Source organism: Schistocerca serialis, chromosome 2, assembly GCF_023864345.2.
Source record: "Schistocerca serialis cubense isolate TAMUIC-IGC-003099 chromosome 2, iqSchSeri2.2, whole genome shotgun sequence".
NCBI lineage: Eukaryota > Metazoa > Arthropoda > Insecta > Orthoptera > Acrididae > Schistocerca > Schistocerca serialis.
In genome coordinates, this window is record NC_064639.1 from 1,047,470,805 (window position 1) to 1,047,486,863 (window position 16,059).

A 16,059-nucleotide genomic window follows, 5' to 3' on the forward strand; every position below is an offset into this window, starting at 1 on the left:
CAATACTGCCCCACAGTGCACTGACATACGCACATGACTGTCGGCTCACCTGCAGGCAGACTGTAGGCAGTGCAGGCTACCACTCAGGCAGCCCTATTCCACCAAGTTTGTGAACTGTTCTGTTGCATGTATGAGTCACTCATCCTCCTATGCCTGTGGGCACTTGCCCAGTTCATACAGTTACTTAGGTTACGATCCAGCTGCCTAACTGCCCACACCTGATCAGTTTGCCCACCCCCAGGCAGGTACTAAAACTGGTGCAGCCTGCCCTATATCACTGTCCATGTCTTTTCACATCTCCTGGTACTTACTTGGTCCATCAAACAACAATTCAACAGACTACGTCCTGCTGACCTCAATTTTATTTTCAATAGAGTCACAATTGTGTTCCACGCCAGTCTTCTTTTCTGTTTATTTTGCTTGTGCATTTTCTAAACTAGAACACAAGAACAAGATGTAAATGAGGATTTTTTATTGTATATTTACTCAATGTTTCCCCAGGACTAAGCCTGTTCAACAGGACGTGGGCATTTCTGCAGCAAATGCTCCTCTGTGAACTCCTTGATGGGATTTAGTATAATATCTGTATACCACTACATATACTTTTCATTTTGGCAGTCAGATGAAATGGCGGCAGCAGAGGGGGAAGAATGGTTGTCAACTGTATCCTCCCAAAAGAATAATGCAAGCATTTGCATAAAAATGAACGGTATAACTTTAATTTATGTGTGACTTCTCCTCTACAATTATTCATTCTTCTGGCAACAATTAAGGAAAAAGACAGATTGCTATTCACTGTAAAGACGACACATTGAATTGCAGGCGAAATACTGAAAAGACTTATACATTTAGCTTTTGACCACAGCTTTTTTCAGAATAGGAAACATGTACACATTCATTCCCACAAGCACACACTTAACGCTTACACAGTTGACGTATCTGGTAGCTCAGACCGGAAGCCATTCCGGTTGTGGCCAGTCATGTGCACGAGATGTGCTTCCTTGCGTGAATGAATGTGTGCACGTTTCCTTTTCTGAAGAAGGCTTTTGTCACAAATTAATTGGGTAACTGTCTTTTCATTGTGCTTGTCTGAAACTCAATGCGTCATGTTTACAGTGAGTAGCAATTTACCTTTATCCTTATATTATTGTTATCCCACCTGGAGTTTCCACTGTTGCATTTTTCTGGTAGATATTGTCATTGTCTAGCAAGTCAGTTACATTGCTGAAAACGTTTTAGTTACAAATTCCTATGTTTCATATTCGACAATGCTTATGTATGTCAAGGTATAAGCCATCTTGTCCTTATACATATACAGTAATGTAACAGCGTTAGGCTCACAAACAGTAGCACATAACATATTTCTTTAGTATACATACACTGTAACACTACTGCATGGATTGGATGTACATTTGTGATTATGTCATAGTTTTTGATTTAAACTAATTGTACAATGGAAGTGAGAATAATAATTGACCTACAGAATGAAATGTTACTAGAATTTAACAAGATGAGAGAAAAAATGCGGTTGGCATGTAAACATACCCAATATTTATAGTATTCAGTATGCATTAGAGCATCTCAGTTTGTATAAAACTAATAAGATTTGGGATTGTAGTTAATACTGTCATTGGTAACTAGAATCGTAATTTGTCTACGATGAAATCTCAGATTTGTATATCAATTATTAAATGGGCTTACTAGATGAAATTTGCTTCACAAAACAATTTATTGAAAATCTATTATTCATTGCTAATTATGAAAAATTGGAATTTCAACAATATAAAAAACAATTACACGTTGTATGAATGTGAGGGAACGATTTAGGTTCCCTTCTATACTCCTAAGGGGCAGACATGTCTACACCAGTGTGCCAAATAATGAAAGCAACAATAATTAACAAGGTGTGCCAGAAGAAGCACATGAGCTGGCTCGAAGATATTATTTCTAAACTCTAAAAACTACAATAGAATTTAACGAGTTACTATCTCTTAATAAATGGAGGTCCACGATCATGACTGAGTCTTTTTCAACAGACTGGACTATGAACTGTATACAGTACTTCGCTCAGCATCGATTAGCAGCGCAGGAAAACTTGCTTCAGTGGTGTGCTTGGCAGTAGAGGGGTGCCCAAGTGGCTGGCAATGGAAGGGTAATAAACCAGGCTGGTACTCTTGACACTCACTGCACTTCACCACAATAAGTACACCACACTGCAAACATCACTTTGGGTGCTGATACTGTGGGGGACGAACCAGAAGCCCAGCATGAGGCTTTGTACAACCACAGTCAAGGGAAGCCTGTCCATGAAACGTGGTTCGGAAGATGCAGTAGCACTGCTCTCATTAACCGGGCCATGAAAAAAAAAAAACTACATTTACATCCATACTCCGCAACCCACCATACAGTGCATGGCGAAGGGTACCTCGTACCACAACTAGTATCTTCTCTCCCTGTTCCACTCCCAAACAGAACGAGGGAAAAATGACTGCTTATATGCCTCTGTACGAGCCCCAATCTCTCTTCTCTTATCTTCGTGGTCTTTCTACGAAATATAAGTTGGCGGCGGTAAAATTTTACTGCAGTCAGCCTCAAATGCTGGTTCTCTAAATTTCCTCAGTAGCAATTCACGAAAAGAACGCCTCTTTTCCTCCAGAGACTCCCACCCGAGTTCCTGAAGCATTTCCGTAACACTCGCATGATGATCAAACCCACCAGTAACAAATCTAGCAGCCCGCCACTGAATTGCTTCTATGTCCTCCCTCAATCCGACATGATAGGGATCCCAAACGCTCAAGCAGTACTCAAGAATATGTTGTATTAGTGTTTTATAAGCGGTCTCCTTTACAGATGAACCACATCTTCCCAAAATTCTACCAATGAACTGAAGACGACTATCCGCCTTCCCCACAATTGCCATTACATGCTTGTCCCACTTCATATCGCTCTGCAATGTTACGCCAAAATAATTAATCGACGTGACTGTGTCAAGCGCTACACTACTAATGGAGTATTCAAACATTACGGGATTCTTTTTCCTATTCCTCTGCATTAATTTACATTTATCTATATTTAGAGTTAGCTGCCATTCTTTACACCAATCACCAACCCTGTCCAAGTCATCTTGTATCCTCCTACAGTCACTCAACGACGGCAACTTCCCGTACACCACAGCATCATCAGCAAACAGCCGCACGTTGCTATCCACCCTATCCAAAAAATCATTTATGTAGATAGAAAACAACAGCGGACCTACCACACTTCCCTGGGGCACTCCAAATGATATCCTCACCTCCGATGAACACTCACCATCGAGGACAACGTACTGGGTTCTATTACTTAAGAAGTCTTCAAGCCACTCACACATTTGGGACCCAATCCCATATGCTCGTACCTTAGTTAGGAGTCTGCAGTGGGGCACCGAGTCAAATGCTTTCCGGAAGTCAAGGAATATGGCATCCGTCTGATACCCTTCATCCATGGTTTGCAAGATATCATGTGAAAAAAGGGCGAGTTGCAGTTCTCAGGAGCAATGCTTTCTAAAGCCGTGCTGATGCATGGACAGCAACTTCTCTGTCTCAAGGAAATTCATTATATTCGAACTGAGAATACGTTCGAGAATCCTGCAACAAACTGATGTTAAGGATATTGGTCTGTAATTTTCAGGATCCGTCCTTCTACCCTTCTTATATACAGGCGTCACCTGCGCTTTTTTCCAGTCGCTTGGGACTTTACGTTGGGCAAGAGATTCGCAATAAATGCAAGCTAAGTAAGGAGCCAATGCAGTAGAGTACTCTCTGTAAAACCGAATTGGAATCCCGTCAGGACCTGGCGATTTATTTATTTTCAACCCATTCAGCTGCTTCACAACCCCAGGGATGTCTATCACTATGTTCTCCATACGGGAATCTGTACGAGATTCAAATGGCGGTATGTTTGTACGATCCGCCTGTGTGAATGATTTCTCAAATGCTAAATTTAAAATTTCAGCTTTCATTTTGCTGTCTTCCGTTGCCAGGCCAGACTGATCAGTGAGTGACTGGATGGAAGTCTTCGACCCACTTACCGATTTTACGTAAGACCAGAATTTCCTTGGGTTTTCAGCAAGATCTTTTGCTAAGGTATGATGGTGGTAGTGGTTGTATGCTTCGCGCATCACTCTTTTTACAGCAGCACAAATCTCTACTAACTTTTGCTCCTCATCATTCTCCCGTTCTTTCTTGTACCACGAGTGCAACTGACTTTGCTTCCTAAGCATTCTCCGAATTGCGCTGTTAAACCACGGTGGGTCTTTTCCATCCGTAACCCACTTTTTCGGCACATACTTCTCCAATGCGTTATTTACAATGTGTTTAAAATTTGCCCATAATTCTCCCATGTCCATCATACCGGAAGTAAATTAAGTCGATTCATTTACTAAATGGGATGCTAACAATTGTTTATCTGCTCTTTCTAGTAAGAATGCTCTCCTAGCCTTCTTGACCGACTTTTTAACTTTCGTAACCATAGTCGTAATGACAACAACATGATCACTAATCCCTGTCTCAACACTGACACCATCGATGAGGTCTGGTCTGTTCATGGCTACTGGCTCTAAAATATTTCCATCACGCGTTGGCTGTCGATTTAGCTGCTCAAGACAGGTTTTGGATAATGTGTTCAAAAGTAATTCACACGACGGCTTGTCTATACCACCTGTAATGAATCCATAGACATCCGAGTCTATACTAGGTAGGTTGAAGTCGCCTCCAACTAATATAGCAGGATCCGAGTACTTCTGCGATACAGAGTGTAGACTCCCTTTGAATGATTCTAGAACTGTCACGGTGGTACCTGGTGGCCGGTAATAACACCCAATAATTAACCTTATTTCTCCTAGCCCTATTAAACGTGTCCAGATAACTTCACAATCACACACTACTTCGACCTCAGCAGACACAAGTAGTGGCACAGTAGTGACAAGGTACGTGGGTGCAAAACCCTGCCATCCATGCATACTCAGGCGAAGTGTGGCAGACGATGCGAGCCATGTGACATTGTGCAGGATGAGTTGCTGAGAGTACGTCTGGAGAGTGTTGCCTCATTGAAGCACAAGAAGAGACTGCTCAAGCAATGGTTCAGCATTCATTGTGTCTGGAAAGTGTGGCAACTTGAGCTCTACCTCCAGCAAAAGTGACGAGTACGTATGCTGGGGAGATGTGGTGGACCCTTGGCCGGCAGGCACTTTAGTGATCGCTGGTTTTCGGTCAACGCAGCTCGTTATCTGCTGCTACAGGTGGAGGCAAACAGAAAGAGTTGCCACTTGGTTTCCCCCTTCCAAGCCAAAAACATTGGTACCAATCATGCAGAGGGTTGTTTGGAGCCGATAGTGCTGTTCTTAGTGGCAGTGACGACGACACACTGTCAGGAATGGTGGGTACCTGTAGAAGCAGGAGACATCTACATTGGCTGGAAGCTGCAAGAAGGGCAGTGTGGTGGCAACGTCAGGATCCCAGGCACTGGGGTGTGTGTCTGTCGTGCAATCGGTTGGTGGCTGGTCAGGGACAGTATTAGTTGGTGGTGTGTTGCACGTGGCGTCGGGGTTGGCATATCAGCCTGTGGTATGTCAGGAACTGCACAGGGGATGATGTTGGCCTGTGTCGTATCATAGGCAGTGTTGGTGGAGCTGCGACTGGGTCCAGTGATAGGCAGAGGCAACTCCACCTCAATAGTAGTGCTATGCTCATTGGCTGGAAGAGGCTGTAGGATATAGGCCATTTGAGCCTGTCTATGTAAACAGCTGTTGTGGCACCATTCAGATGAATGGAGAATGTCATGTCTCCGTGTTGCCCAAATACTGAGGGCAGAGTGGTGGAATTTGTGTGTCCACCTGAAGCATGACATGGGCACATGCTCTCAGGTCATGGTGGATGAAGATTGGGAGTCACCATGATACTGCGGAGGTGCTAGTCACAACTGGGCCATGAAGCCTTGGAGCTGCTGCACGCACGCACGCGCGCGCTCACACACACACACACACACACACACACACACACACACACACACACACACACCAGGAATGGCAAATGGGGTATACCAGCTTGGCAGCAAAAGTTCCCAGGTCAGTTTTGTGTGTTAGTCACAGGCCTATAAGTACCAGGATTATGGCAGCAAAACATTTTGAAAAATAACACGTAAGGGTGGCTTTAAGTGTGGGTTGGAACCGCTCCACCACGCCGTTAGCTGCAAACCAGTAGCTGGAGGTATGGTGGAAATTGGAGAGACAGGTCACTCTCAGTATTAGAAGAGGGCCAAGGTGAACTGGCGGCCCCAGGTCTGAACATAGGCTACAGCCACAGTTTCAGCTGAAATATCAGAGTAGGGGTGGCCTAGCCCAGCTACTGCAATTGCGTTAATACCAAGCCAAACAAAGTGTTTTTTCATGAGGGTTGTAGAGGTGCTGACACCTAGGTGTGTGAGGCCATGGATGGAGTTGAATGTCAGTTTTTGGAAGGTAGGATGGAGGAAATGGTGCGGGCGGTCATTGGAACCATCAGGTTGTGAAGGATCCAAAACAACGTCACACCAGATCTCACGTCGGAGCCTCATATGGATCTTAGCTGGAGGTCGAGGTCAGAGTCAGCATTCCGATGGGTGTGGGCTAGGTCTGGGTCATCCTCTTGAGCAGCGGCCAGGGCATAGTAGTCAGTGGACAGACCTGTCAGAGGTGCCGCTGAGTAAACAACGTTCACTATGTTGGCCAGTAGACTGTAATGACCGAGGAAGTTGACACCCAGACTGGGTGGAGGTCCATGGGAGTTTGCACTGAAGGCCTAAATCAAGCAAGCGCATGTGTGCACCTCATAAGTAGGGATGTAAAAGTTGTTGGCAGCAGTAATGAGAAGGGGAAACGGAGGGGGATGGGAGTGGGATTTAGTAGTTGTTTGCAGAGAAACATTGATAAATCTGAGCTGGTGTCGTCGAGGTAGTGGACAGAGGAACTAGCATCATTCAAATCCTGTACAAACAGGTGCCGTGAAATGGTACAGCAAACACGCACGCCTATTCCCAGTGTCTGCCAGGGCTTGGGGACCAGAAGCACGGAGGTCTTCAGCTGGAAGCATCCTCACCAAACCTCTGGTGGTATCAGCATGTTGCCCCTAGTTGGCAGCGGTCATCAGGGGATGATTAGAACCACATCAGGAGGGGTGTCTGTTTTTGCCTGGCCCAGCATTGCATGGGTGGGGGCGATCAGCACCTGGCGGTAGGTGCTGGAGGTAAGTGCTGCCATCTCAGAGCTCAGGTGCATCAAAATCTGGTAGGGGTCAGGCGTCAGTGTGCTGGGCAGAGGATTGTTAGTAACAGGTTGTGCGAGTGACGTCGCAGAATAGGCGTACTGGGGTGGGGTGGGAGGGGCGAGAGCCACATAGCATTGTGCGGGACGAGCTGCCCTGAACATGGCCAGGTGGTGCTGCCTTGTCAAATCGGAGGAGGAGGAGGAGGAAACTGCTCGAGCAATGGTTTGGTGTGTTTGGCATCCAGAAAGCACAATGAAGTTGCTGGGGAGATGCGGTGGTACGTTGGCCAGAGGGCGCTTTACTGATCACCGATTTTCGGTCAGCTCAGCCTGTCATCTGCTGTTACAGGTAGAGGCAAACGGAAAGAGTAGGCATAAATGTATATAAGGGCCAGAGTTAGGTTGAAGTTGCCAGAGCAAGCAAGTGGTAGTTAAATGCAGTATCACTCAGTATAGTTACGATTTTTAAGTAGACAGTTAATAAAAGAAGTACTTACACAATATGGATCTCTAAATTTATTTAGAAAGTATAAAACCAGTTCCACATCAAGAATATAGTTAACAAATGCAAAATGCCGGACTTTCGCTTACGGAAAAACCAACCGGTTAAAACTAATACCAGTATTTTTCAGTAGTTTGTTTTTGGTTGTAACAGGTGATTTTTTATATTTACTAATAACCAGATAAAAGAAACCGATATATCAATTAGCCATAGTAGCAGATAGATACATATAATGGAAAGCGACCAGTGCTATTTTAACAACTACACCGGCAGAACTGAGCAACAAACACATGGCATAAGAATTGGTACAGCATTGCTGAGACAGCAATGTATTTGTTACCATGTGGTGTAGCCTATTAGAGGGTACAAGTGGACATGCAGGGTGCAAGACTTGCCCCACCTGGTCTCTACAGTTGTTTCTCACTGTTGTATTACAGGATGTATTTTATAAAGTGCAGTGTCAATGCAGTACAATGCTACATTTTCTTTAAAAAAATAAAAAGGGGAGGAGCCACAACAAACGCGCAAATCGTGAGAAGAGATTCATTCATAGTTTATGACAGAAATAGGAAGTGGCTGATCTGTTGTCTGTGTCTACATAACATGCCTTGATCTGCTTGTATCCCTTGAACATGGACAAATTAACATTGAAAATTTAGTTCTTCAACCTCGTTTTCACCCTTTAACACAGACTATTCGTAATGCCCAAATGGGGGATGATACTTTATCACATTATTTTTGAGCAGAGTTTCAAAAAACTGGAATCCATAGGAGAATACTGGTGATTTCTCCCTAGTTTTCAACAACTGCTCGCTTTTCAACAAAAGCAGTGAATGGTGGACAGACTAAGTTTTATTTTATCTGCCTATTTAATTTAATATTTTCATTCTGTGTATCTTGAACTGAGGCAGTCAACATTTTTCCATCTTTGTTCAGTTTCATGTTTAATACAGGAAGTAAAGGAATAAAAAATGGAAAATCGGTTATTTCAGAAACTGGTTATTCTGAGCACTTTTAAGAGTTGGGTTAAACTGGCACCTAAGAAACTGATGTACCTGAAAACTCATTTCAGCGATAACTGTCATCCCTACTTTAACTGTGAAATAGAATGTAGAATTTTCCAGTCAAAAATTGTCGCCTACACTCGGGTATTCGAGCTGAGTATTTGAGAACTCCTGTTAAGTTTACTGTTTAACAGCTCTTGCACTGCTTAATAGCAGTGTAGTTTCTAACAAAAACTTCTCATGTGACTGAACAGTTCAATTGAATGATCCAGGCAGTCACAAAGGTTGGGATTATTAGCAGATGGGAGCTCCACTGTTATGTGCATTATGGGGACCCTCAATAAAATGGTCATCAAGGAGGGGAAGAAAACCAAAGTGCACTCCATGTGCATACTGGGTGAAGTCATTCTAGATGGGAACAGGTCCTTCCAGATGCCATGAAGAGCACAGAGTGCAGCCAAATGCAGCTGGTGGCTCATGTCAGTACCAATCACGTGTGTCACTTTGGATCGGAAGAGAAGCTCTCTGGTTTTGAGCAGCTTGGTCTTGCTTGTGAGATGAAAGCAGAGCTCACCATTTGTAGCATAGGTGACAGAACCGATTGCGGACCACTGGTAAGGAGGGTCTGATAAAGAGGCTCAGACTGTTCTGCGACCATGCAGACTCGGATTTCTTGACTTGCACTACAGGGTGATGGGGTTTTGGGTTCTGTTAAACAGGACAGGAGTCCATTACATGCAGGAGGTGGCTATACAGGTAGTGGGGGCTGTGTGGCACGGACTGGGCCTTTTTTTAGGTTAGAGGGCCTTGAGGGAACAGAAAGAGCTTCAGTCTCACAGGGTGCAGGTTGAACACAGGAAGAACATAGATCTAGGAACCATGTGTATAACAGTTGTGTTGGGGAAGTACCAGAGGTCCAGGTGCTAGTAGAAAGCACTGATGCTCAGATCATTTTACAACCGAAAGCTGGCTCTAAAGCCAGAGATAAGTTCAGCCAACATTTTTGACCTAATGGTGTTCAGAAAGTATAGGCTAATTACAGTTGGTGGTGGCCTGTTTGTTGCTGTTAGAAGTAGATTATCTTGTAGTGAAATTTAAGTAAATGGTTCCTGCGAGTTAGTATTGATAGATGTCAGTCTTGGCAACTGGAATAAAATAATTATTGGGTCATTCCATGTCAAATCAACACACCTATTTTACCTCACCATTTTAGATTTTGCTAAAATTTAGTATACTTATAGTGGGGGCTGAAACTAAGAAAAATTCAAAATTTCAATTTTTTTATCTCAAACCATTCCTGAAATATGGCTATGTAAACTTTTCAAAAACCAGCCAAAAATGTGTGAACGGACTTTTTTTAAACTGCCCTACCAGTTGCTCTAATTGAGCTAGAGAGCTGGGAAAGGTGACATTTTGCTGGATTTTGCATGCTCTTTTCAGGGATATACAACAAAACATAGCTTCTAATTAATACCCCTTTTTTCAAAATACTAATTAATTTTTTGATTTAATTTTTTTTACAAACATACACAACTGAAAATTTTCAAAATATTTCCACAACTACTTCTACTGTTGTAAATCACATGGCAAAACATAAATGTGGGATGATGATGGGTTCATTGTTAAAAAAAATTATTCTGGACTCTTGTTTTTCACTAACAGCCATAGTTTGACCAAACTGACCTTTAACAAACAGGAATTTCATTAAAATATACTGAAAGGTAAGTAAAAGATAGTATTAGAAATATCAAAACATCACCTTATTAAAACAAAAGTAATAAGCATATTGTGTAATTGATTGCTTATTTCAATTTCATACAAGTTAACTAACAGTATATTAACTGACAAAACAAAAAAGTTTGAGCATTTAGCTACAAACTGAAATAAAGTATGAAAAAGTACAAGTGTTTACGTAATAGTTCTGATGCATGCTGTTTGGAAAGAAACTATTAAAAAAAATTAAATACATAATGCTTGTTTTTGAGTAACAGGTATCCATACATAGCTAAATTTAACACAATAGGTACTAACAGTAATTTTGGAACAACTTTCTATAAAATATACGTTAACACTAACCTGAGACAAAAATTAAGTTTTGAGTTGAAAGCAGTTTCCCAACAAATTGTCTTGGAACTTCACAGATTACATTTTAATAAAGCCAAATGGGTTTGGTTTACATCACTTTCATTAAGAATGTATGTTCTCCCTGTCAGAGTAAATGGATTTACTTTTGTGACAACATCCACAACTGACACCTAAAGGACATCTGCATGTGCGTGATAGGAGAATGATTTAGCTGGTCCACATGGATGAAGAAAAGTTATTTTCACTTCATCAAGTTGGTTTTTTTTCTTCTAAAATGTACCCAAGCCACCAGTTTCAGCCATACACAGTGGTGACATAGCCTGTTACATCTTGTAACTTCAGTTTGTCTGGTGATGATGTTACTTCCCTCTCCCAACTCTGCACATCACTTGAAAAGTATCTGACTATTAATTTTGATGTAGTGTTGGGAATGAAAGTGTGAAATTGCTGTGTTCCTTTGATTGTCAATGCCTCTTCAATCCAGCTTTTTAATAATATTTCTGAAGCAGCATAGTCTTCTTGAGTGGAATACGCAAAATTAACATTTGTGATATTATCTACTGCCCCCTCAAATAGATCTCGTGGGGTTTGGATCTGATTTTGGTACGGCCTTCGCAAACTTGCACTAGCTGCCAGTCTCTTAACTGAACCCCCTACTCCATCACAAGGCCCTTTCCCATGTACTGTGGCTGAAAAGTGCCACTCAGCTTTTATGTTCAAGTCTTCCTCATGAAGGCATAGGTTTAGGAAGTTTTTCTTATTTTTGTACTGAGCAGCAGAACTGCCAGAATAATAGTATATTTTTTTTGGAAGCTTTTGAAATTTATTTGTTAGATAAGAAATAAGCTTCTTTTGAAAGGTGTAAACTGCAACTGTATTGTGCTCCAGGCAATCAGAAACAATGACAAAGCTCATATGCTCAATTTAGTCTTCCTGTTTGTAATATATAACAAATAAATGAATGGCAATCTGTTGTCTTGTCCAGTGGTAGCTCTGAGCTTCATCCTGTAGAACTATTTTATAACGTTCCAAAAAATCATGTATGACAACAAATTCAGATTCTATAAGATTTTCTTCTGTTGCTTGGCAATGAAGTCATGCCGAATCAAAGTAGACATCTTACTACAAAATAAATCTATGAATTCTTCAGAAGTTTTCTGAACGATTTCCAGATTACAGCGGTCAACTGACATCCACTGTCGGAACTCAACTCATTCAACTAAGCTTCCATCAAAAGAGTCTTGTAAAATTTTATGTATGACAGTTTCTCCTGGGCAATATTTACAGTTTCCCATGGTGCAATAAACTGATGATGGGTTGCAAAACATTTTTGCAATGCACTGCTTATAATTGTTTAAGATGCTGTTTGTTACTGTATTTAGTTTGGCATTTTCTATTATTAATTTTATGTTTCGGTGAGTTGTGCACACACAGACAGTGTGTGTGTGTGTGTGTGTGTGTGTGTGTGTGTGTGTGTGCGTGTGCGTGTGCGTGTGCGTGTGCGTGTGGGCGCGCGCGCGCCACTCCAGCCAGCAAATACACAATGTTTCGGGTTCAACTCAGCAAATTTAGAGAAACCTATTTTTATGTTAGGAAACTTGTCTTTAAAATGTTTGTAAGCTTCTTTATGGTTACACAAAATAAGTCTTTTTGATATTTTTGTTTTACTTCCACTTGGTTCTGTAATTGTCACACAATCTTTAAGTACCTGGCATTGCCCGGCTAACTTCATCATTTTCATAAAATGAATGTACAGTTTTGACAGTTTCTGTTGGTAAACACTTCCCTGGTTTTGGGTTTGGACCTTCCATGAATCTTTCCTCTTTCAAAATTTTTTTGGACTGCCGAACAATGTAATTAGGAGCATTAAATTCCCTCATTTCCCTGACACTCCACTCCTCAGGTAAACTTGTAAGAATCATCAGTTTTTTTGCTCTACTTATAGAATTATTAAAGTTTGTTTTGAGGTTTTGAAGAACGGATTCATCAGTATCTGACGAAGTTTCAGCAGCAAAAAAATGTTTACGTGTCACTGAGGAGAAGATTTTTTTTACTTTTGATTTGGCGTAACGCCTAGATGTTAATTTTTTCTTATCAATTGGGGACTCACCTAGTTCTTGAAGTGATGTGTTAGGTGTTTGAACAACCACTGAAGTTGCAGTGAAGACAGGTTCTTGGTCTGGGATGATTATCTCTGATTCAGAAGAATCTTCAACACTTATCACTCATGGGCTTTGGTGTATTTTTCAATGTGGTTACATCTTTCCTACATTTATCACAAATCCTGCCACCACTACGTATTTGTGGAAATAATTAAGGCATCCATGCTGTGACATTTCTGTTTTTCCCTGTCTCTAATAAAATGATTTGACTTCTTCAATGGATTACAACACTGCACTCTTACAGCACTGCACTTTTTACTTGGCTCCATATTGATACAAAAACCACTTATAAACTCTCCTTCCATTTATAGATTTACTTGTAAATGAACTGTTAAATACACTAGATACAAACTGGTCAACTCAGAGGTAACAATTGATTTGCACTAAAACCACAGTGCACAATAATGCTGTAGGCACACCAAACCTTAGAATGTAACAGTCTTATATCCTCTCAACAATGGCTCCAGTCTCTGAATGACTGTACAGACATCAAACACTGTGCTTGTTTCAACTTGTTGACAGCCTGCTGCATACATAGACAGGAACACAAGCATGCTCAGCCTTCATACAATGGCTAATGAAATGTGCATTTTTGGACCAGAAGTATTCCATCAATAGTCTACTTACAAGTTTTTCACACCTTATTTAAATCTTAGCTATAGGTTCCACACTCAAAATTTCGTTTTGCCAGTTAATAGCCTATTAGTAGGAAAAAAAAAAAAAAACAACAACAACAATCACTTATAGAAAATGATGTTTAGTTTTGTTTCAAAAAGGTGATATTTTGATATTTCTACCACTTTTTTTACTTACCTTTCAGTATATTTTAATGAAATTCCTGTTTGTTGAAGGTCAGTTTGGTCAAACTATGGCTGTTTGTGAAAAATACGGCTGTTTGTGAAAAACAAGAATCAGAAATAATTTTTTTAACAATGAACCCATCATCATCCCACATTTATATTTTGCCATGTGATTTACAACAGTATGAAGTAGTTATGGAAATATTTTGAAAATTTTCAATTATGTGCTTTTTGTAAAAAAAATTAAATCACAATATTAATTAGTATTTTGAAAAAGGTTATTAATTAGAAGCTGTTTTGTTGTATATCACTGGAAAGAGCATGAAAAATGCTGCAAAATGACACCCTTCCCAGCTCTCTAGCTCAATTGGGGCAGCTCCTAGGGCAATTTAAAATAAGTCCATTCACACATTTTTGGTCAGTTTTTGAAAAGTTTACATGACCATATTCAGAAATGGTTTGAGGTTAAAAATTGAAATTTGGAATTTTTTTAGTTTCAGCACCCACTATACGTAAACCAACTTTCAGCAAAATCTAAGAGGGTGAGCTCAAATTTTTATTTAAAGTGTACTGACTTGACATAGAACGACCCTATTAGATCCTTTTACTGACCTCCCAACTCAGGTATATAATTTCTGTGAAGTTCAAAGAAAACTTCAGTTTAATTTCAAACACATACCCGACCTATACAGTTTTAATCGGTTGTGAGTTCAGTTTACCCTTGATATGTTGGCAACAATACATGTTTAAATCCAGAGGTGTGCATTAAAAAACATCTGAAATTGTGCTAAATGCATTTTTAGAAAATTATTTTGGGCAACTAGTTTGTGAGCTCACTCAAATAGTAAACAGTTGCAGAAACACACTTGATCTCATAGCAACAAACAGTGCTGAGCTAATGATGAGCATCAACATGGATACAGGGATTAGTGAACACAGGGTGGTTGTAGTGACACTGAATACTGTCAATCTCCCCCCCACCAAAAAAAAAAAAAAAAAAAAAAAAAAGTGCTCAAAAAATCAGATAAAAATTTGCTTGACGTTTTCCAGAGAGAGATCAAAACAAATTGTGAAGTGATTCAGATAACTTACCGGTATGGTGCGAAAATTGGTAACTGGCCCTAAATTAACAAAAGTGTGAGGTCATCTGTTAAACATTGGTTATACGACAAATCAGTCAAATTTAATAGCCATAAATTCAACTAAATACCTAGGAATTACAATTATGAAACACTTTAAGTTGGAAAGAAGACTTAGATAATGTCGTGGGAAAGGAGAACTAAAGACTGCAAATTATTGGCAGAACACTTAGAAGATGCAACAGATCTACTAAAGAGACTGGCTACACTATGCTTGTCCGTCCTCTTTTGCAGTACTTCTGCATGGTGTGGGATCCTCACCAGATAGGATTAACTGTGTACATCAAGGAAGTTCAAAGAAGGGCAGCACATTTTACATTATTGAGAAACAGGGGAGAGTGTGTCACAGATGTGATACACAATTTAGGGGACACCTCATTAAAACAAAGGCATTTCTCACTGCAGTGGCTCTTCTCAAAATTTCAATCAGCAATTTTTTTATGCTGACCTACACAGAGAGCAATGATCATCATAACACAAGGGAAATCAGAAGCTCGCACAGAAAGATATAGGTGTTTATTTTTTCTGTGCACTGTTCGAGAGTGGAACAATGGAGAATTGTTGTGAAGGTTCTTCGATGAACCCTCTGCCAGGCACACAAGTGTGATTTGCAGAGAAGCCACGTAGGTGTAGACAAATCCGAAAACACAAATCTAGATTTGATGTTGACAAATTTTAACCTTTGACAACAACAGACTTTTTATACACACTGTAAAGAACACTGATAGCTGCACAAAAATGTCGTTTCCCAAAACATTTACATAAACTCAATTTCAATTTTCCCCAGTGTACAGTAGCAAACAATATGTGTTTCACAATTAAGGAAATAGTTTCTTAAAAGTGTAATCCGTTTAATTTGTCATGCATTTTTTCTGAGATAACTTGTTTGCTGCAACCAGTAAACTTTCCTGGTAATTAATTTGATAGATAAAAAGTCTACTCAGCTACCAGCAGCATAACACCCACACCCACACCCACCCACACACAAGTCTGTTGAGCTGAGAAGGAAAGACTGATTGTTGGGGACTGCATCGGACAATATTTGAAAACCTGATAGAAGATGGAAGACAGGGTAATATGCAAGACAGAGA

At 40.6% G+C, this 16,059-nt stretch overlaps 1 protein-coding gene across 1 annotated transcript in view; it reads right to left on the minus strand.

Annotated features, from left to right (window-relative positions):
- The window catches only part of LOC126458484 (transcription factor Dp-1), a 198,406-nt gene that overhangs the window by 101,289 nt on the left and 81,058 nt on the right, over positions 1-16,059 (minus strand). The window lies entirely within an intron of this gene.